At 38.4% G+C, this 22657-nt stretch overlaps 1 protein-coding gene across 1 annotated transcript in view; it reads right to left on the bottom strand.

The window, feature by feature from the left end:
- Positions 1-20382, bottom strand: part of NDP (Norrie disease (pseudoglioma)) — a 66853-nt gene extending 46471 nt beyond the window's left edge. The window contains exons 1-2 of the mRNA XM_012001602.1: positions 20314-20382; positions 19877-20012 (exon numbers count right to left, since the gene is read on the bottom strand). The gene's annotated coding sequence lies outside the window, so the exon portion shown is untranslated. The remainder of the gene's footprint in view (positions 1-19876; positions 20013-20313) is intronic.
- Positions 20383-22657: the final 2275 nt, after the last annotated feature.

Here is a 22657-nt window from a genome sequence, read left to right as displayed (position 1 = left end):
TTGATCTCAGACGTCCAGCCTTCAGAACTGTGAGACAATAAATCTTTGTTGTTCAAGTCACCCAGTCTGTGGTACTTTGTTGCAGCATCCCAAGCAAATTAATATACCTGCCACCAAGGGAATAAGGGGCAGATAAGCAAACAAACAAATACATAATTACAAATTGTGAACTGCCCAGATCAAATACTGAGGAAAGGCTGCCCTGGGGAAGCACAGATTAAGCTGTAGAAGGAACAGACCTGTGAAGAGTGGGAAGCATCCCAAGTAGAAAGGCAGTAGGCATGCAGGCCTAAGGCAGGGAAGAACTGAGCTGGTTCCAGAAACCAAGAGTTAAATGAGGTTGAGTCAGTTCTATGAGGAGGCATTAGTGACAGACATCAGAACCCACTCTGACTCTTCTGTCAATTCTTTGAGCAGGTGTGGAGAAGAGTAATGAGTCCTCAGTACCGAATGTGTGCTGTTTGTATTAGTTCATTTTCACACTGCTATAAAGAATACCTGATACTGGGTAATTTATTAAGGAAACAGCCTTAATTGACTCACAGTTCTACATGGCTGGGGAGGCTTCAGGAAACTTATAATCATGATGGAAGGCAAGGGGGAAGCAGGCACCTTCTTCACAAGGCGGCAGGAGAGAGAAACAAAACATTCGAAGAAGGAACTGTCAAACACTTATAAAACCATGAGATCTCATGAGAACTCACTATATGTCACGAGAACAGCATGGGGGAAACCATCTCCATGATCCAATCACCTCGCAACAGGTCCCTCCCTTGACACGTGGGGATTATGAGGATTACAATTTGAGATGAGATTTGGGTGGGAACACAGAGCCAAACCATCACTGTCCTTCATTATTAACTGGACTTCTTAATAAAGTCTCCCATTATAGAAAGTATTTTCAATCACAGATGCATGAAACCAGAAAGTCCGGTGGTGAGAATAGAAAAACCTCCTTTCAGAATTTATTGTTAATTTTGGTAAGAGTATGCTTCATGATACTCATTTTCTGTACAATTTTTACAGCTCTTTCCCCCTTCCTAGAAGCTCTTGTTTTCCTTGGTGCCTCTAAAACTTCTATGACCCTGCCTAATCTTGATGATATACATGACAGTGTGGCAGTCACCAACTCAGCTCTTAACATAAAGGAAGCAGGCAGAAAAACTGACTCCATGGCAGTATACGGATGAAGGTTTGCACCTTCATCCATATTATTTATTCTCTGTGTGTCCCCAAAGTCATCCTTTAATCAGTAAGGTTCACACATTCAATTACACATAGCACCCCCTTTCTGTCACTGAGGACTCACTTCTTGTCTTGCTCTGAGGTGTATCTGCCAATAACCCCATGGAGTGGTTATCCAACTCTTGGGCAGGCAGGCAGGCACTTGACTCAGCTTTAGTGATGTCCTCTGACTCAAAGCAAGGTTTTATTCCTATCACCAAGTTCCAAAAATGCTTATTTAGTTAGCAGTAAACATCCACCATGCAGTTACTTCAAAATCAATGTTATTTAAGATTCTATCACATACCAAACTGATCATTCAGTAAGTAAATTAAAATAGACTGGGCACTTTAAAGCTATAGATTTTTATAACTCATGATTTTGAGCAGATTTCTGTATTCACTTTATATACAGTACAAAGATGAGATTAAAATGGCTTCAAGACATTCATTCTAGTTGAACTAAAGCTCATTTTCAAAAATAATCCAGTGCAAGTCACTTTTCAAATAAGTTGAACAGAAAGGAATTCTTTATAAAGAAAAAAAAATAATCTAAGAATATTATGAATATGCTACACAATTTAAAATGTAATATTGCAGCTAGATTCTCTGCTAATCCTTTTGTGCACTTCTACTGTAGATATGTGGCCTTGAGAGCCAGTCTAGAACACCAATAAATAATGGTTGAGCACAGCTAATAGAACTGCCAGTTATAAGCATGGTTTAAAGTATGGTTGATTTTGAACATGCTACCTTGCCAGTTTGTAATAGGATGCTAATATTTTTACTGTTTCTCATTTGCATGCTTATTCAGAATCTTACAGCCCCCATTTCCAGGTATATGGTTAGAGATACAGAGCTGTGGCGACCAGTACCCATGGGAGATGGAAGTGTTTTCTGGAAGTTTTTTGGGTCAGTGACCATTTTCTGATATGACTCCAGCATTTGTTTACCTTTCTCTGCCCACTCCTATAATTTCCATTGTACTACATGCCAGCTCTATTGAGAAGTCCATAAACTCTGAAATAAGCAGTTAGTGGATGCCCTCCCAAGGACAACACGTGGGGGCTTTCAAACTAATGCGATAGTCTTTTCTCAGTTGGTATTTACTTTTACTTCTCTATAGCTTTTAATGGTTGGCCATTTCCCCCTTGAAACCGTTTCCTCCCCCAGCTTCTGTAACACCACATTGCTACCGTGATCCTTCTAAAATTATAAACATCCCCTCCATGGACACGCCTTGTATATTCCCATTTCTGCAGTTCAATGTGGAATACATTACATGTTTCTTTCCACTGATTTACATATTACAGATCAATCAATGCCCCCTCCTCTTTGACAACTCCTCAGACCATCCCATATTGATCTGATCTGCCACTGACTGAAGAATTTTTATACCGTTTTAGTCAATAATCAAATATTGCTCTGTGACATTTCTTGTAATGTAGCCTTATATTTTAGTTAATTCTTATACTCTTCTTATAGGGAGAAATTCTTACACTTTCTGAAAGACAGAGTGAGAGAGAGAAGCAAACAATTTAAAATGTGACCTGAGGACCTTTTCCTTGCTCTTCCTTGTACACACTGCTCTTCTCCCCTTCCAGTCATAGTTATCATCAATTAAGGTAAGAAAGAATTGTTACAGCAGAGTAAAGAAAGCAAATGTACTCAGTTTTGGTTTATGGACTTCAACATAGGCTTTTAAATTAGTGACAGAGACAATAGGTTGAGAGCAAACGGGTTTAAATTCCAAGATTCTAGTCTTTTTTCAGTTTTAAATGCCAAGGAGACTAAGAACACAAAGTTTATGCTAAATAAAAGACATGGAGTGTATGATTGGCTTGTGGAGGAGATAACGATGACCTGGACTGGGCAGAGGGAAGAAGAGTCAGCAAGGGAAGGGGCTTCTGTAGTGGATGAGAGATGAGGACTGGAACATGTGCTCCCTTTCCAGGTGGAGAAAACTATAGCAAGCAAGCTCCCCATACCTTCTGCTGTGTAGTGACGACACACAGATGACAATGGCTCATAAAGGTTGGGGATGTCCAGGCAGAAAAACCTAAGACTCCAAGAGCCTCCATGTGCTCCAGCATGGCAGAAAAAGCAACTCAGGTCTCCCTAAGCATAGGTACAGCCAAGAGAGCCAAGAGAACAATGATGGAACTTGAGTATTCTAAGTTCACATAAGGATGAGACAAGAGACCAGCAGAGACCATTGGTCAAAAAATAGATGGAAATGTCTGGGCAGGTACCAGCAAGCACAAATGCCAATGACATGCAGAGACCAGTGGGAGCAGATCCATACTGGCTTCTCTGCTGAAGCTCTTTCCCTAAAACTTGCTCTATGCCAAGCCCACTGGAACTTGGCTACCACCCTGAGAGACAAAGGCAGAAAGGGAACGCTTTGAAGTAAGCGACAAAACCTTGGATTGACTAAATTTATGTGGACTTAACTATAGTTAAGTTTCTTTTACAAGGCAAGATGGTAACTAGAGATAACCGGTTATGGAAAAGAGTTTTGGAAAACTGTAGTAGAAAATCAAATGAAGTTGCATGTTTTAAGCCTAAGGAAATTTATTGAGTATTATGCATCATCTCCTCAACGAAGACAGCTAACTATTTTTTTTTCTTACATTTAAGATTTTCTTCTAAAGCTAGAAGACCTGGAGATGGTTAACAAATAATCACTGAATAACTGAATGGTCATTCAATTAATTTCAAATTTTAAAATTAGTAGCTAATTTAAGGTTTAAAAAACAATGGCCTGAAGTTTAGCATTTCACTCAAAGATTGAAGGCTACATTTAAAAACTAATCGATTACTCTTCTTCCTACAACCCATTTATTATTCAGCCCAAGAAATAGGTTTTGTGTTTCAGGGAGGTGAAAAGATGTAATGTATGCTTAATAATGTCTTTTACTTTCATGAAAGTCATAATGTCAACCTTGAAGAGAAGAGAGGGACCCAACTCCAAAGGGTTAGCTTAGCACCCGTAAAGAAACATTCATTTAGTCCATCATCACAGTCATAGAGTGGAATGTGATGATGTAGAGGGGTAGGGGAAAAAAGCTCATGTAGATATCATTTGGGGGATAGAAAGTAATAATGCTAAAAGTAGAACTATAGAACAATTCTTAAGAAATTTGCCATGGATACTCTGCCTACATAAACTATCTCAGTTATAAAAACAAGGCTTTGAAGAACCTTTTAAAATGTCCCATTAAAAATCCAACACAGGATTGTAACAAATGTACCACTCTGGTACTGGATGTTGATAGTAGGGGAGGTTGTACATGTGTGGGAGCAAGAGGTATATGGGAACTCTCTGTACTTTCCACTCAGTTTTTCTGTGAACCTAATACTGCTCTAAAAAATAAAGTGTATTAAAAAAAAAAAAAAACAACCACCATACTAAACTAAACCCGTAGAGACAGAAAGCAGATTGGTGGTTGCCAGGGGCTTAGGGGAGATAGAAAAGAAGAGTGGTTGCTTAATGTGTACCGGGTTTTATTTTGGGGTCATGAAAATGTTTTGGAACTAGATCGAGGTAGTGGCTGCACAACATTACACTGCATGCCCCTGGATTGTTCACATTAAAATCATTAATTTCATGTGATGTGAATTTCACCTCAATTTTTAAAAAGCCACTGTACAATAGATGAGCTTCTTCAAAAATACATTGTAAAGAATTATAGTCTCCCAACGTGGTCCTGAAAAAAGGACTTTTGTGATCCAATTTGTTTTGAAGCAGTGGTCGTGTATCTTCTTGGTGATGCCTTCTCTGCACTAGCATATCAAAAGCTCTGAGGGGCTGTGATGGCTAATTTTATGGTCAGCTTGACTGGGGCCATGGTAGTGCCCAGATTAAACACTGTTTCTGGGTATGTCTATGAAGAGGTTTCAGGATGAGATTAGTATTTGAATTGGTGAACTCATTAAAGTAGATGGCCGTCTCCTATGTGCATGGGCATTACCCAATCCCCTGAGGGCCTGAAAAGAACACACAGCTGAAGGAGGAACCCACCCCTTTCCTGTCACATTGCAAGAGCTGGGACATCTCATCTCATCTTCTCTTGCTCTCAGACAGGGATTTACATCACTGGCTCCCCTAGTTCTCAGACCTTTGGACTTACTGGAATTACACCAATGGCTTTCCTGGGTCTTCATCTTATGGGACATCTCAGCATTTATAATTGCAGGAGTCAATTTCTTACAATAAATCTCCTTTTGTGTGTGTGTGTGTGTGTGTGTGTGTGTGTGTGTGTGTGTGTCCTATTGGTTCTTTTTCTCTGAAGAACCCTGACTAAGGCAGTGGTCTTGCAGTAAAGCTTTTGTTCATACAAGGATCCTCACTACCCATTCTCTGCATCACACCTTATAACATCACACAGGGCACATTTTGGAAAATACTACTCTAGATATTTCCATGCAAATAAAACTCCAATCCATTTTTATTTTAACTCCTCCTCAAAGAAAAAAAAAAGGGTTTTGCACGTAAACTTTCTTTTGATATTTGTTGAAAACAACTTACCTTTCAAGTAGAAACACGATTTCTGATGAGGTCATTTAATAAGTCTTAAGACAACAATAGGTGGCCTTAGTATAGCCAATTGTAAATGAATGATGAGATGTTAGAGTAATAAAGACATAATACGACTCTTCAATACTACTCAGTTTGTAGTCAGGAGTGCCACACTAGGAAAACTTATCCCGGCTATGTATAGATCAGCTAGCCACAGAGTTTGAGATTTTATTCATTTGCACAAATTACATTTGCTGTATACTTCAGAAAGTATGACACAGTATGTGGGCACATGTAAAACAGCTGACTTTTTAACAGCAGATATAAAGATGTTTAATACAATAGCAATTTAATAAAATGAAATGGTCCAAGGCTATTTCTTCATTTCAAGTAAATACATCCTTATGAATCTTCACTGAGGCCATTTCTTAGATTCTAAAATTGTTGATTTAATAATAATTAACACTGATAAGAATATCTGTGGAATGGAATTGACTGATTTAGGATTGAAATTAGTTATTCTAGACCAGAGGTGGGATAAAACAGGTGTGGAACAGAGGAAAACGCATTTCCTTCTCCCAGAGACATGTATCAGAAGCTTCTGGAGGCATGTTTATTTAAAAATGAATTGTCAATATTATAATTACAGATTTTATTTTAGCCACACTCCTCATTAATCTACTTTGATGATGTAATCACAATTAAGAGGGTGTGGGATTTTAGATTCCTCCAATGGAGGCATGCATCAGGAAAGGTGGAGAAGCATAAAGGGGCATGTTGTCTACAGACAGATTAAACCCAGACAGCATGTCTATTTCTTCACCACCCACACAACACGTACAGTTTCCTGAATGCCCATGTCCCAAATGTCCCAACAGTCTGGACTTCCCCGATCTGAGTGTGAGTGGGTGGGGTGTGAGAGTTCCAGGAAGCAGCATCCCAGGAGCCCGTGCTCTGACTCAGGCTTTCCCTGGAGGAGTATCTGGCTCTGTACTCCCAGAATTCCTGCTTTGGCATCGGGAACCACCTGTCCTGCTCTTCTGACTTTCCTCAAAGTTATATCGCCCAGGCCAAAGAAATTATTGTTGCCTCAAAGAACCAGATTATAAAAACATTGGTAGTGTGTCTTCCTGCCTCAAAATGTCAACACGAGTGCATGCGCACACATACACACACACACACACACAAACACACACAGACCTCGTTGGCCATGTTTGTACTAGTTGACGCTAGCCTCTTGGCCACTAATAATCGGACCAGGCCTGCATAATTGGCCCACCAGGACTACTTTCTTTCTCCAAGGAATTTCGAATTGAAGCTCAGAGGTCAGTGTGCTGGGAGCTTAGATTGCAAACTAAGGAAAGGTTGGGCTGGAAATATCTTATTTGACCATGAATGCCTAAAGAAGCAGAGGAAGTCACCCTGGAGAGAGAGGGGGGATAAGGGGAGGGAGACGAATGAAGCAAATACATAGATTACAGTAGGTTCAAGAGAGCATGTGGCCCTAGAGGGGCAGGGAAGACCTGCTGTGCTTCTGATGGCTTTTCAGGTCCTAGTTCAGGACACTCTTGTATCCTGCCTTCATTTCCTGGTTTCTGAGACACTTCTGTATTGTTATAATAAATTCTCCCCAAGCATTCTTGGTTTTCATCTAAAATAGCTCATGGGCTTTTCTGTTGCTTGCAGGCAAAAGGCCTGTCATGTAGATATATATACATTTTTTTAAATCAGAGACCTTCCCCCATGACAACAACAATTTTGAAATTCTCAAGATTCTGTGGATCGACTGGGTGTTTTTCTGATCAATAGGATGTCAACTACATTTAGGTCATGGGTGAGCTGGAGTGTTGACTCTTATATTAATTCTCTAATCCTGCTGTAACAAGTTATCACAAATTTTGTGGCTTAAAAAACACAAATTTATCACCTAACAGTTCTGGAGGTCAGAAATCTGACACAGATGATTCTGGTCTAAAATCAAGGTGTCAGCAAGGTGGCCTTCCCTTCTGCAGGAGAGAGAGGCTGCTCAAATTCCTTGGCTCATGACCTCCTTCCATTTTCAAAGCCAGTAGTGGCTGGTCAAGTCTTTCTCATTAAGCCGTCTGGCTGGTTCTGACAGAGTCTCCTGCCTCTCTCTTTCCCTTATAACAGTCCTTATCCTACACTGGGTCCATGAAAATAATCCAGGATCACCTCTCTATCTCAAAGTCAGTTGATTAGCAACCCCAATCCCACCTGCAATCTTAATTCTGTTACATCAGGACTGGCTACATAATTTGCAAGGCCCAGTGCAAAAGGAAAATGTGAGGCCCTTTGTTCAAAAAGGTGGGGGAATCTCACTTTTTTGAGGATGTCACTAAAGTTACTTTCTTATGTGGTGTCTCTCTTGAGTTGCCATAGCATTTTTTATTTGCAATTCGATGTCATTCTAAATTTTCAGAAATTCTAAATTATTACATAAATTTTACTTTTTATATTGTGCAATAGCAGTTTTAAATGCACATATAGCAGCATCTAACTCATATGTGAAATCACCATATTAATTCACATCTCACAGCTTGTTAAATGTATATGTATTTCTGCTTACCAGAACAGCAGAAATGCTACACAAAATTAACATGTAATATAAAATATTCACAGGTTCCAGGAATTAGGAAGTGAACATCTTCAGTGGGCCATTATTCTTTTTAATGCAGCCAGAATACCTTGGTTCTTCTCCACGTGGCTCGCTCTTATTCTCCTATCAACTTCCTGATGGCCTAGTGATCTCAGAACAGTCAGGTCTTTTACATGGTGGTTGATTGGCTTCTTAGAGTGAACTTTCCAAGCACGAAAGCCTCAGTGTGCAAAGGTTTACCAAGCCTCTGCTGTGTTAAGCTTGAGAATGTTCCATTGGCCAATACAAGTCATATGATGAAGCCCAGGGTCACTGTAGAAAGGGACTTCATAGAGCAAGAATACCAGGAGGAAGCATTGACTATTCAAGGTCACTATTGGGACAGTTACCGCAATCACAATTAGAATCTTCTTTTCAATAAGCTTTGCACATCATCCTCAAATGTCCACAATTACAAAAGAGGGGAGCATTGTAAATGTTACAAAATATTTACTGATTCAAATTGTCTCCATTTACTGATAGCATGATCTTATATATAGAAAACCCTAAAGACTATCAAAAACTGTTAGAACTAATAAATGAATTCAGTGAAGTTGAAGGATTCAAAATAAATATGCAAAAATCATTAACATTTCTATACACTTATAATGAACTATTCAAAAAAGTAATTAACAAAACAACACCATTTATAATTGCAACAAAAATAAAATAAAATCTTAGGTATACATTTAAACAAGGAGGTGAAAGATGGAAAACTATAAAACATTGATTTTAAAAACTGAAGAAAACACAAATAAATGAAAAGACACCCTGTGTTCATGGACTGGAAGAATTAATGTTGTTAAAATGTCCATAGTGTTCAAAATATCTAGATTCAATGCAATCCCTATCAAAATTCCAATGTCATTTTTCACAGAAAAAGAAAAAACAATCCTTAAATTCATAGAAACCACAAAACACTGAATAGCCAAAACAGTCTTGGGCAAAAGGAACAAAGCTGGAGGCATCACACTCCCTGGTTTCAAAATATACTATAAAGTTATTGTAATCAAAACAGTTATTGTAATCAGAACATGGTACAGGCATAAAAACAGACACATCAACCAATGGAAGATGATAGAAAGCCCAGAAACAAACCCACAACTTTATAGTCAAATGATTTTTGACAAAGGTGCCAAAACACACAATAAAGAAAAGACAGTCTTCAAAAAATAGTATAGGGTAAACTGGATATTCACATGCAGAAGAATGAAAGTGGATGCTCATCTCACATCATATGCAAAAATCAGCTCAAAATGGATTAAAGACTTAAATATAAGACCTGAAACTGTAAAGCTACTAGCAGAAAACATAGGTGAAAAGCTTCAATACATTGATCTGGGCAGTGATTTTTTGTATAGGTCCCCAAAAGCACAGGGAACAAAAGTGAAAATAGGCAAATGAAACTGCATCAAACTAAACAGCTTCTGCACAGCAAAGGCCACAATTGACAAAGTGATGAGACAACCCTTGAGTGGGAGAAAATATTTGCAAACCATACATCTGATAAAGGGTTAATCTACAAAATATCTAAAGCATTCATACAACTCAATGGCAAGAGACAAATAACCTAATTTTTTTAAAAAATGGGCAAAGGACTTGCTATGGTTTGATTTGGCCCCCAAAGTTCGTATGTTGGAACTGAGTCCCCAATACAACAGCGTTGAGAGGTAGGACATTTAAGAGGTGATTAGGTCATGATGACTCTGCCCCAATAAAGGGATTAATGTTGTTATCCTGAGATAGGTTGGTTATAAAAGCAAATTTAGTTCTCTCTTGCTCTCTGTCTCACCATGTGATGCCTTGTGCCAAGTTATGATGCAGCAAGAAGGCCTTCACCAGATGCAGCCCCTTGATCTTGAACTTTCCAGCCTCCAGAACCTTGAGTCAATAAATGTATGTTCTTTATAAATTACCTAGTCTCAGATATTCTGCTATAGCAGCACAAAATGGACTAAGACAGACCAGACAAGAACAGATATTTTTCAAGAGAAGGCTTACATGTGACTAACAAGTTTATGATAAAATGCTCAACATCACTAATCATTAGGGAATGCAAATTAAAACCACAGTATCATCTCATACCTGTTAAAATGGCTATTATAAAAAATATGAACGGTAAGTGTTAGCGAGGACACGGAGAAAATGGAACTCTTACACATTGGTGGTAAGAATGTAAATTAATACAACCATTATGGAAAATGGTATCAAAGTTCCTGATAAAACAAAAAATAGAACTACCATATGATCCAGCAATCCCACTTCTGGTTACATATAAAGGAGCCGAAATGTGTATGTCGAAGGGAAATCTGCACTCCCATGTCTATTGCAGCATTATTCACAATAGCCAAGATATGGAAACAACGTAAGTGTCCATCAGTGGATGAAGCGATTAAAAAAATGTGGCATATATGCACAGTGGAATATTATTCAGCCATAAAGAAAGAAAATTATTTCATTTACAACAATGTAGATGAAACTGGAGGACATTATGCTAAGTGAAATAAGCCAGGCACAGAAAGACAAACACCACATGATCTTACTCACATATGAAATCTAAAAAAGTCTAACACAGTGAAGTAATGAGTAGAGTGGTGGTTATCAGAAGCCAAAGGGAAGGAGGAGAAGGGAGAGGGAGGGAAATGGGTAGTTGTTGGAAAAAGGGTACAAAGTTTCATTTAGAAAGGAGGATTAAGTTTTGAGATCTATCTCACAGCAGGATAACTATAGTCAATAATAATGTATTGTGTATTTCAAAATAACTAAGGGAGTACATTTCACATCACCACAATAAATATCAGAAATTCCACTTAAAGAACTTATCCATGTAACCAAACATCACCTGTTTCCCCAAAAACTATTGAAATAATAATAATAAATAAAATAGGCAGGGTGCAGTAGCTCACGCCTGTAATCCCAGCACTTTGGGAGGCCGAGGTGGGTGGATCACGAGGTCAAGAGTTCGAGACCAGCCTGGCCAACATGGCAAAATCTCGTCTCTACTAAAAACACACACAAAAAATTAGCCAGGCATGGTGGCAGGTGCCTGTAATCCCAGCTACTTGGGAGGCTGAGACAGGAGAATTGCTTGAACCTGGGAGGCGGAGGTTGCAGTGAGCTGAGATCGTGCCACTGCACTCCAACCTGGGCGACAAGAGCAAGGCTCCATCTCAAAAAATAATAATAATAATAAATAAAAACAAATGAAAAAATAAAGACATTCAAATTATCATTACGTCAATCTGTTTTCTCAAGTTAAATTTAGATCAATGACTGAATGCAGCAATATATTAAATGAACTTAAGTTCATACATGTTACAAAAGTGTATTACAAATAAAATAATAAAAGCATTAAAAAGTCAAGTTAGCAAAGTGATGAACATGTTAATTAGCTTTATTTAATCATTGCACATTGTATACATATATCAAAACATCACACTGTACCCCACCTAAATGTATATAATTATGATGTATCAATTAAAAATTAGAATAAAATTAGAAAGAAGAGATTTTTCTTTTTTTATTTAACTTTTAAGTTCAAAGGTACATGTGCAGGTTTTTTATATAGGTAAACTTGTGTCATGGGGGTTTGTTGTACACATTATTTCATCACTCAGGTATTAAGCCTAGTGCCCATTAGTTAGTTTTCTTTATCCTCTTTCTCCTCCCTACCTCTATGCTTTGATAGGCCCCAGTGTGTATTGTTCCTCTCTATGTGTCCATGCATTCTCATCATTTAGCTCCCACTTTGAGAACATGTGGTGTTTGATTTTTTTTTTTTCCTGCGTTAATTTGCCAAAGATAATAGCCTCAAGCTCCATCCATGTTCCTGCAAAGGACATGATCTTGTCCTTTTTTTTTATGGCTACACAGTATTCCATGGTGTATATGTACCACATTTTCTTTATCCAGTTTATCATTGATGGACATTTAAGTTGATTCCATGATTTTGCTATTGTAAACAGTGCTGCAGTGAATATACATGTGCATGTATCTTTATAATAGAATTATTTATATTCCTTTGAGTATATACCCAGTAATGGGATAGCTGGGTCAATGGTATTTCTACTTTTAGGTCTTTGAGGAATCGCTGCACTGTCTTCCACAATGGTTGAATTAATTTACACTCCCACCAACCATATAAAAGCATTCCTTTTCCTCCGCAACCTCACCAGCATGTTATTTTTTGACTTTTTAGTAATAGCCATTCTGACTGGTGTGAGATGGCATCTCATAGTGGTTTTGATTTACACTTCTCTAATGATCAGTGATGTTGAGCTTTTCTTCATATAATTGTTGGCTGCATGTATGTCTTCTTTTGAAAAGTGTCTGTTCACGTACTTTGCCCCCTCTTTAATGGGGTTGTTTTTTTCTTGTAAATTTGTTTAAGCTCCTTATAAATACTGGATATTAGACCTTTGTCACATAGATGGTTTGCAAAAATTTTCTCCCATTCTGTAGCTTGTCTGTTTACTCTGTTCATAGTTTCTTTTGCTGTGCAGAAGCTCTTTAGTTTAATTAGATTCCAGTTGTCAATTTTTGCTTTTGGCAACTTTGTCATGAAATCTTTGCCCATTCCTATGTCCAGAATGGTATTGCCTAGGTTGTTTTCCAGGGTTTTTATAGTTTCAGGTTTTACATTTAAATATTTAATCCATTTTAAGTCAATTTTTGTCTTTAATTCATCTTGAGTTAATTTTGTATATTCCCAGAGTGGTGTCTTCATTGCAGGGGCAAAGATAGCACACACTCCATCCTCATTCCAGCCAGTGGAAAGGAGGAAATGGGACAGGTAAACACCTTCCCTTTAAAAGTTTCTACATATTAGTCCAATTCACATGCCATTGACTTGGACTTAGTAATACGGTCATACCTCTAAGCAAATGAGGCTGGGTAGCCCTTACCAGCCGAAAAACTCCTTTAGGAAGGAAGAAGAGAAAAGCAAACATGGGGGCACAACTAGCCATATCTTCCACATTGTGTAACTGATATTCCTCATTTATGTTGAGTCATGTTTTTTTGTTTTTTGTTTTTTTCCTTGTAAAAGTATCTTGTTTTTTGTCATGTGTGATTCTTTGGAAAGAAAATAATAAGTTCAGGGCTATTTCTATTTTATGTGTTGGTTCTTTGTGAAAGAGAGAGAAAGAAATTAGCAACACAGAAAGTCATCACACCTGCTAGTTTCCAAAGCTCAGTTTAGCTGTCTTCTGGTAATCTGAGGTCACTTGTGATTAGGGTCCTTGAATCTTTAGGTTTTGTCCCCTCTCCAAAGCTTCTCCTGAGTCTCGGCTTCCAGTTTCCTTGCTTCACAATCACCTTCTCCAGTGTGTCTTCAACTCTTGATGTATCTATCTTCCTCAGTTAACTTGCTGGCAATAGCCCGCCTGAAACAGACCTAAAATAGGACCATCTCCTTAGTCCTTACTTTCATCACTCTAGGCATTCCTTTTATAATTACTGCTGTTACAGATGATGGCAAACCTAGCGGCTTAAAAGAACACCAATGTATTATCTTACAGTTTTGTAAGTTAGAAGTCTGACACGGGTCTCACTGGGCTAAAATCAAGGTATATACAGGCCTGCATTTCTTCTGGATATTGTAGAAGAGAATGTTTCCTTTGCCTTTTCCACCTTATAGAGGCATCTGCATTCCTTGGTCACGAAACCTTTCTCCATCTTCAAAGCCAGCAACAGGAGGTTCAGTATTTCTCACATCACTTCACTCTGACCTCTTCCAGAGTCACATCTGCCTATGACTTCCCTCTTCTGCCTCCTTCTTCCACTTTTAAGGGCCGTTGTAATCACATAGGGCTGACCACATAATTCAAGACAATTTCCAAATCTTAAGATCAACTGATTAACAACTTTCATTCCATCTGCAACCTTCATTCCCCTTTGCCATGTAACGTAACGTATTCACAGTTTCCAAGGAATAGGACATGGACATCTTGGAGGGGGCATTATCTTGCCTACCACAATCCCCATTTTTATTCTACTTCCATTGTGGCCAAAAGCACAGATAAAAATCTTTTCTTCTCCTCCTGGCTTTTCTCCACTCCTACTCCCAAGTCAGGTTGTTATTCAGCTCAAGAATTGGTACTTGAGAACCAAGCTTCCTACCACTTGTCACCTTAATTTGTACATAATCACCTATTCAATTTTAAGTTATTCTATAAATGAATGAGTCACTGTTCAATGTGCTTAATTAAAAGATAGCAAAATGAAGAGGTGATCTTTAGCAACCTTTTTAAGCTGCCTTGTACTTGATTTCAAGTTCTAACCACTTGACTTTGGGTTTACAGCACTCTGTGCAATGTTAGTAGCAGCTCTTAAGAAATGAAACTCAACCTCACTCAGAATGATTTGTCAAACCTGGGAAACAGAAGCATTAATATCATTAATTTTGGAAGTTAAGTCTGGGGCTTCAAAGCTGTTTCTGAACAGAGGAACAAGTGAGGAGAATCAGTAAGAGGAGAATGAGAAAGTCCTTGAAATGTTTTTATATTCAAGTCATTCTGCTATAATTAGCCAAACTGCAAATGCATCATCATGGCCCGAAGCAGTGGGATTTAGTAGCAAGATCATGGGAAGAACAGTAGAAGGGCTGGATTCCCACCCAGCTTTTATCACCAACTTGTAGGCACCAACCATGATGAGTTCAAGTTTTATCTTCTTCAGGATGAGGGAGGAAGGCTCTTGGCGCCAACCACCTGAGTGCTAATCAAGGCCAGGAAAGCAATTCTTGCTCCTCCTAGAGTTGAAAGTAGATATGAGAGAATGGTCTCTTGCTTGTAACTCCGTAAAAATTTACATCTGATGGGACTGAGTAATGGAATGAGTTGGCGTGGATGGTTGCCAAGGCACCAGTAAGCTGTGCCCATCTGGGGGTTGGTGACACAGTTCTTACTCAACTAACAGCCACTACTCTGCCCTTGAACGGCCCCAACCTCTGCTGCACTCTGGGACCAAGTCCTCACTGTGGCCTGGGTTGTGGTTTTACACTGTACTTCCCTCTTCCTTCCTGAAAGATGAATCAGACTGACATGATTTTTGCCATTCTCTGAAGGGAACTGAGCAAATGTGGGTGTGTCTTTGTGAGTGTTTCTTTTCCCAAGAACCAGACAGTGGCATTTATGATCAATCAATTTTATTAGACAAATATACTACATGCTTTATTTTCTTGATTAGAAAATGAGAAGCCAGTGTACTGCCTAGTTACATTTTACTCTGTGTGTTTTAATACTGTAACATAGAGTTTATGAATAAATAATCTACAAATGAGATTCAGGGATAAAAAACTCTACAATTTTGTATGTATGCATGTGAGTATACATCTTTCTGATAAGAAGGTCTATAACATATCAGATTTTCAACAGAATCCATGAACCAAGATAAGACCAACTAATATAGAAGAATGTTCCATTGCTGGAGAGTTAACATCAATTATTACCATCCACTGATGGAGGCAGCTAATATTCTTAATAATTACAATCATTTAATATCAAGCATCATGTAGTAAAAGTTCTCTTGACCAATTACTCCTGAACAGGTTGGCCAGATTAACCAGTGTTCTCCATTTCATCTGTAAAATACATTCAAGAAAAATATACTCAAGAAAAAGCCTTGGCCCTTCATCAAAGGATTGGGAGACTAATGCAAATTTATATGTTTTGAATTCAATTTAAATGTTTAAGAAATGTATGAATCATTTTTATGATTCCCAGATTGAACCAACTTTTTCTATGAGCCAAACAACCATCAATTCCCATTGAATTAATTTAGAACAATTCTCCTATGTTGGGATCCCAAACAGGATGGAAAAAATGGGTTTCAGGACCCAAAATTTTCAAGGATGTTAACAGTGTACTTTCACTGATCCAGGAAAAGAAAATGAATGGATACATTCAACTCTACAGATGATTCCATACTCAGTATCAATATGTTCTTTAGATAAGAGTTAGGCTTTTTTGACTTCAAACTACACTAAAAGGCTACAGTAACCAAAGCAGCGTGGTACTGGTACAAGAACAGTCATATAGACCAATGGATCAGAATAGAAAACTCAGAAATAAGACCATACACCTACAACTATCTTCAGAGAAAGATGGGAGGAGGTGATATGATTTGGCTCTGTGTCCCCACCCAAATCTCATCTCATCTCAAATTGCAATCCCCATGTGTCCAGGGAGGTGGGAGGTGATTGGATTATGGGATGGTTTCCCTCATGCTGTTCTCATGATAGTGGGGAAGTTCTCATGAGATCTGGTGGTTTAAAAGTGGCAGTTTCCCTTGTGCTCTGTCTCTCTCCTGCCACCTTGTGAAGAAGGTGTCTTGCTTTTCCTTTGCCTTCTGACATGATTGTAAGTTTCCTGAGGCCTCCACAGTCATGCAGAACTGAGAGTCAATTAAGTCTCTTTCCTTTATAAATCACACAGTCTCAGTTAGTATCTTTATAGCAGTGTGAAAATGAACTACTACAGGTGGAGTAAAACTACATAACACTTCACAGCAAACTGAGAAAATGTCCACTGTACCTACCAAAGAATAGTAGGGTGGACTGAGGGTGTTAATGGTGATTATGTGGTGATTAAAGTGTCTCCAACTCCACTACCTCTCATCCTCAAGCATCACCACTGTACTTATAAAAATCACCATGACTACTGTGTAGAGAATGAACATAGAGGAGCAAAAGTAGATGCTTGATATGAGGTTTGCTGCAGTGGCACAGGTAGGAGATGATAGTGACTTGGAATTAAGGAGATAATGATGGGAATGAAGCAAAACAGATTATTGTTTTCCTGTAAGAACGTAATTGACAGTCACCAGTTCTGTGGCATCCTGGGAATTGTAGAATGCTCCTCCAAGCTGTGCTCTTGCCTCTTTTCTTTATGGTATTTCTGAATTCAGACATGTTGTAGACACTGTCCGCTCTGATCCTCTCAACCCCATTTTATCATTGTCATATGCCCATCTCCTGGCTGTGGTGTGCTTTTGGCCAAGAATGGAATGCATTTGGAACTCTTTGTCACAAGACTACCCTCCAGCTACTGAAGGACTTTGCCCAAACATGTAGACAGCCAGAAGTGTCTAGGACTTCACGTCCCTCCCACCCCTACTTCTCATTCTACCTGACCAGCTCTTAGCTAATGACTGATGGGTATGGGAATCTGAAAACTTGGCTCCCAAGTCCTGTGTTGAGACAACTCTGAGGCATAACTTACCCTCCAAAGCTACCCTTCACGGGATTTTGCCTCAGAACTCACTTCAATTGGCTTCTTTTCTTCTGCTGTCCTACTTTCTCCACTTCCTTACTGACTTCTGGATGCATTTCCTGAAAAATTCACTTGCACACAAATCCTTATGTCAGGTATTGAGGAACCCAATCTAAGACAAAACTCTTCCCGCAGGGCTCCCTTCAGGACCAGGGCTTCTCTGACTCACAAGCACAACTCTAAATTTTATCTGGGAGCCTGCAAAGTCTCATAAAAATGGGTGACTAAACAAACTCCAGCTTAAAAACACTTTAAAATCCAGACTTTGGATATTACATTTAAATCCTTTACCCACTTTATTAATTACATACGTTAGAAATTCTATAGGCTGTAAGACAAGACTTTGCCATTACTTTGTAAGTTCAGGTTTGAAAGAGTCACTTCTCTTTGAGTATCAACTTCCTCATTTATACAATGAAGATAATAGTATCTAACTTGGAGATCAGAAATAAGGTGTATATAAAGCTCTCACCATAATGTTTAGAATAAGAAGTCGCTTAACAGTTGTTGATGATTATTAGCCTTATAAAGGATGATTAGCCTCTCTTGGGCTACTGGCCCATGAACCTCAGCCAGTCTGATATTTTTCTCTAAATTTGTAGCAAAATGAGAAAACTGAAGCCAATGCAATATGTTTTTCCCACAACTAAAATCACTCTGTTTTTAAAGTCAACATGTCTCTTCTCTTTTTAAATGGTAGTTATAATACATGGAAGTTCTATTTCTAATGACCATACTTGAAAAAATTAAAAAGTGACAACTTGATATCAGTTCTCAAATTTTCTTTTGAGATCCAAAAACCTGAGAACCAACTTTCTAAGTCAGCATTATCACCAATATAGAAAGCTGCTATTAAGTGAATACTGTTCTTTTTGAGTATTTGTTTCCAATAATTTTCTGCCATGACCTTTGTCATAGAAGGGTCACATCTGTGGCCCTGCCCCATGGATATCACTCCCAGGGTAGCCTTTTGTCCCCTACTCAAGAAAGCCTATTGTTGTGCGATTGGTTGAGGATATCATTATTACAGGCATAACCTTGATTCTGCACTGGTTTATTTTTAATAAGTTAAAAAATCCACAAACATAACAACTTTAGCTACCATTAATAATAAATTATTTGCAATGTGTCCTACAACTGATCACTACACACTGGAATGGCCTGAAAGGGTGATACAGAACCAAATGAAACTTGGGTAGGACTACAGATGACAACTGACTCTCTTAGTCCACACAACTAACCCAGGGAGAGCAGGATGAAAGCACAGTCAAAATATATTTTCTGTTTTTGCATATAAAATGTATCTTTTTGTTTAAAAAAACCATAAATATTTAAGTATTAAGTTAGACCATATGAAATCTCCATCCGCATTTTCGTATGGCTCAACCTAACACTAATTACGAACATTGGCTGAATTTTAAAGTTTTTATAGATACAATATAGATTTAAAGAGGCCCTGCCTTACTCTTAACCTCAGCCAGATATCTTCTTAAATAAATTGCACTTAATATTAAACACGCTTATCTCGGAATGTTCACTCCAAGACTAAGTAAATGGATCTTAATCAATTTTTTTGTAGATTCGATCATTTGTAGATTCGAACAAAGCTTTCCAGGAAATATAACTGGGTCTGGGTCTTTCTTCACCCTTTAGGAACCATGTTACTACTAGTGCCTTACCCTTGATTTGGGCATGAGACTTTGAGGCATTTCTTAGCATTCCCCCAGAAGTATTCGCGTCCACTGACCCATCTCTGTTGCTTATTTTGGGGCCAACCTCTTGGGCACAAGACAGAATATTTGAGCATGAATCCAACTCGGCCATGTTCTGACTTTATGAGGACAGACTCCTTTTCGACCACAAACTCCTCAATTTAAATGTACATGTGTCTTATTCTTTCAGTTAATGGCTTCAGTCTACTTTGCATTTCCTTTTTTCATGTTGAAAGAAAAATAAACTATTACCTTTCAACATGATTGATTTTTCAAGTTATTTTTAATCATAAAAGTAGAAACCAGAAAAGCAAGAAAAATCAAGGCTTGACTGCCCATCCACGAGGTGGTATATTCAAATCACTATATAATAAATAGTTATTTATGACTGTTATAAAAGCAGATAACCTCATGTGTTAGTTACATACCCAGTGTTTTGCACAGCATTGTAAGATTTGATCTCTCCCAGGAGTCACCAAGTCATGCCATACCTCAGTCTCTGCAAAGTGTGGGGTTATTTTGTCCTCACTGATTTTCCTTCAGGGACTTTGGTCACAATAGTTTGCTCCCCTGTGATTGCCCAACTTGAATCAAATGATGCTTTGAGTCAAGTTGCTTTTTCCTTAACTGAGAAACCAAAGACAGACCGCAGTTAACAATAGTCTTAAAAATAACATCTTGGGAATAATCATCACATGGTTCTTTATTACAGGAAATGCATACCAAATGTCGCCTTGTATTTAAACCTGAAAAGTGGGCAGAGTGTAGGCAGACAATTACACCAGAGGCTATTTAAGGAGGGCAGGTTTTCCATGACTGGCAACAGTTGGCCTTAGAACTCCATCTGTTCCAGACTTAATTTTACATGTAACTATTAGCACAGGTGCCATTAGTTAATATTATAGAAGCAAATTGATTATCATGTAACCTTTTGGAAGTGAGTGGCTCATTCAAATCCCTCTGGCATGACCGTACGTCCAGTACGTTCAGTATGGGTGAGGAGCAAAAACAAAAAACAAACTTGCAAGGACTGTGTCTTTGAGGTTTTTTTAGTCCTTGGAACCAGGGACATGAATTTAATTTAAAGGCCCCTGGAATACAGAGGCCCTTTTACAATCCTCACCACTTCCCTGGAAATCTCACTAGCCAAATGCTACAGGGACATCAGAGCCAGCTACATAATCTGAGGGCCCAGTGCAAAATGAAAATGCAGGTCCTCTTGTTCAAAAAAACAGGAAAAAAATTTGCCATTAAAGGCATAAATATATAAAGCTTTTTCCTTTCTTCTGCAGTTTCTCTCTTGAATTGTCATGGTATTTCTCATTTGCTTTTTAATGTCGTTCTAAGTAAAGAAAAATTAAAATTTTAAATTATTAGCATAAATTTACCATTCATCTTATATTACACGATGCCAGTTATAAATGCAAATATAAGAGCATTTGACCTATATGTGGAAACACCAAAAATTACACAATTTGTATTTCATCATTCATACATTTATGTGTATTTTGTTCTTACCAAAAGAGTGGAAATGCTGCACAAAACTAATTCAACTGTTTTTATTTCACTTCTTCATATGTACACATTCTATCAACACTCAATCTTTGGCTTCCTGAGAAGTAAGGAAGAAGGAAAAGGAAAAGGAATGTGTTGCTCTGTCATTCTCTTTCCTTCTATTGCACCATTTTCAGTGGTTGGCTAACATGTGGAAGTAACACAACTAAGAAGGAATATGATGGGGTTCCTTTGTCCTCCATGTTTCTTAGAATGGCATTGCCTTAGTTCTGAAATTGAAACAAGTTCCAGTTCAAATGGAAAGTGTGGCTTCTCAGGGCTGATGGCCCCCCTGCCTACTCAGGTGTAGCCGTAACACCCTTTGAGTGAGTCTCTGTGAATTCACACACACAATGGTTCCACTGAAATTCTGTGCTCAGCGGCATTGCAAACTCTATATGCCAATGGGGCAGCCAGGAACAGCACACACATATGTCATTCGCGTCTCCACTACCCATGTTCATGCTCCATTGTCCAACCAGCCCTCACTAACAAAATGTAAGTTCAAAAGTAAAATTATTAAGAATTTCAAGAAGATGACAGCAGGACATAAAACCAAAGTGCAGGGCTCTTCTGAGGGTGGACCCCTGTGTGACTACACAGATCTCAAACCCTTGAAGCCGGCCTTGGGAGATATTTCTCTTTACACTTGAACATTTGTTAAGCATCACATATGTGTGAAAAAGTGAATGAGACAGAGTATGAGACTCGTGCCATCCTTTAAGTCTCTTGGGGGCTGTTTGGGTGATTGCTATGTCGATGTTTCCAATAGAAGTGCTACCTGCTTAGCTCCTGAGATGATGCCTAAAGTTGCAAGAGAATATCGATAGCACTCTTGGGGTATGCCTTATACTCAAAATTGCATTCCCTTGAGGTAAACAGGTGAAAAATACAAGATTTCTGAAGCTGAGACTTAACACTAACTTATGAGCTCAACTTGGCATTCAGAATATATTACCTAGGAGACTTATTATAGACATACATGCTACAGACGGAACAAGGTGACCAGACACAGCTCTTAGCAGCTTGCCTAAACAGCAACCTAGTGAGCCCCGGCGGTAGATTTGTTGAACCTGAAGCAGTAGCAGAAACTAATTACATTTTTAAATTTTATTTTACTTTTAATTGTGATAAAAACACATACAATTTATCATCCTAACCATTTTAAGCATACAGTTCAGTAGTGTTAAGTATATTTACATTGTTATGCAACCAATCTCCAGAACTTTCTCTTCTTGCAAAACTGAAACTCTGAACTCATTAAACAACTCTGATTTTCCCCTCCCTCCAGCCCCTGGCAACCACCATTCTACTTTGTGTTTCTAAGAGTTTAACTACTTTCGATACCTCATATAAGTGGAATCATGCAGCATTTGTCTCTTTGTGACTGGCTTGTTGCACTTCGCATAATGTCCTCAAGGTGCATCCATGTTGTTGCTTATGTCCAAATTTCCTCCCTTTTTAAGGCTGAATAATATTCCATTGCATGTATACACCACATTTTGTTGGAAAGCACTTGGGTCGCTTCCACCTTTTGGCTATTGTGAATAATGCTGCTACAAACATGGGTGTGCAAATATCTCTTAGAGATTCTGCTTTCAGTCGTGTTGGATATATATCCAGAAGTGGGATATCTAGAGTAAACAATGATTTTAAATCACATTGATCCATGTTGGGAGATAAAATGATGTTTGGAATTGCCAGGAGACTATCTTGGG

Source organism: Mandrillus leucophaeus, unplaced genomic scaffold, assembly GCF_000951045.1.
Source record: "Mandrillus leucophaeus isolate KB7577 unplaced genomic scaffold, Mleu.le_1.0 Scaffold666, whole genome shotgun sequence".
NCBI lineage: Eukaryota > Metazoa > Chordata > Mammalia > Primates > Cercopithecidae > Mandrillus > Mandrillus leucophaeus.
The sequence above is the reverse complement of the archived record's forward strand: the minus strand, read 5'-3'. Positions and strand labels throughout refer to the sequence as shown.